Source organism: Procambarus clarkii, chromosome 85 (assembly GCF_040958095.1).
Source record: "Procambarus clarkii isolate CNS0578487 chromosome 85, FALCON_Pclarkii_2.0, whole genome shotgun sequence".
Taxonomy (NCBI): domain Eukaryota; kingdom Metazoa; phylum Arthropoda; class Malacostraca; order Decapoda; family Cambaridae; genus Procambarus; species Procambarus clarkii.
In genome coordinates this window covers 18,380,408-18,381,669 of record NC_091234.1, presented here as the reverse complement: position 1 = coordinate 18,381,669, position 1,262 = coordinate 18,380,408, and the positions used below count along the sequence as shown (strand labels likewise).

Here is a 1,262-nt window from a genome sequence, read left to right as displayed (position 1 = left end):
TTGTGCTTGCGGGGGTTGAGCTTTGGCTCTTTGGTCCCGCCTCTCAACTGTCAATCAACTGGTGTACAGGTTCCTGAGCCTACTGGGCTCTATCATATCTAAAAACTGTGTATGGAGTCAGCCTCCACCACATCACTGCCTAGTGCATTCCATCCGTTAACTACTCTGACACTGAAAAAGTTCCTTCTAACGTCCCTGTGGCTCATGTGGGTACTCAGCCTCCACCTGTGTCCCCTTGTGTCTGTGTCCCTTTAAAATAAACTGTCTTTATGTATTCTTTCAATTCCCCTGAGGATCTTGTATGGGGTGATCATGTTTCTCCTAACTCTTCTTTCATCCAGCGACGTGAGATTTAATTCCCGTAGCCTCTCCTCATAGCTCATGCCCCTCAGCTCGAGTACTAGTCTGGTGGCATACCTTTGAACCTTCTCCATTTTAGTCTTGTCCTTGACTAAAGACTCCGCACTGCAGCTGTATACACCAGAACTGGAGGAGGAGGAATTATCAGGGAAAGCGCCAAGCCATTACGACTATATAGCACTGGGAAGGGGTCAGGATAAGGATTTGGGATGGGACAGGGCATGGAATGGTGCCCAACCAATTGTGGACGGTCGGGGATTGAACACCGACCTGCACGAAGCGAGACCGTCGCTCTACTGTGCACCCCAAGTGGTTGGGCAGTATACGTGTAAATATGTATACTCCTAAATTGTAATATTTCACACACTGTTACACATATATTACTTACAGCTGAGTGTAACCTGACAATACTGACCCTTGTTTCCACTGTTTTAGGTCAATAGTACTGTCGCACGGGATCAATGGGGCTTTCAAAGAGTAGCTTAAATGAGTACTGGAAAAACTGGCTGCCACCACCCCATTAATCTGTCGATATTCCAAGAGTATTAATTTAAAAGAGTTCCTTTTGATAATTAGTAATTAATGGACCGCCAGGTGGGTTATGGGTAAAAACCACCCTCCCCCTTTTAATAAGCCTAACGTTCAATTACTTTACGTATGAATTAAAGTAAATGAATTACTTTACGTCTAAATTAATATGATATCCGTCGTATATTCGTAAACTAGTCCGCTACGAGAGTGGCCTCGTAGCGTGGTGGATAGCGCGCAGGACTCGTAATTCTGTGGCGCGGGTTCGATTCCCGCACGAGGCAGAAACAAATGGGCAAAGTTTCTTTCACCCTGAATGCCCCTGTTACCTAGCAGTAAATAGGTACCTGGGAGTTAGTCAGCTGTCACGGGCT

The 1,262-nt window shown here is 45.9% G+C and overlaps 1 non-coding gene across 1 annotated transcript; it reads left to right on the top strand.

The window, feature by feature from the left end:
• Positions 1-1,101: 1,101 nt before the first annotated feature.
• TRNAT-CGU (transfer RNA threonine (anticodon CGU)) lies at positions 1,102-1,172 on the top strand. Its single transcript has one exon. It is a non-coding gene; the product is annotated as a tRNA-Thr (tRNA).
• Positions 1,173-1,262: the final 90 nt, after the last annotated feature.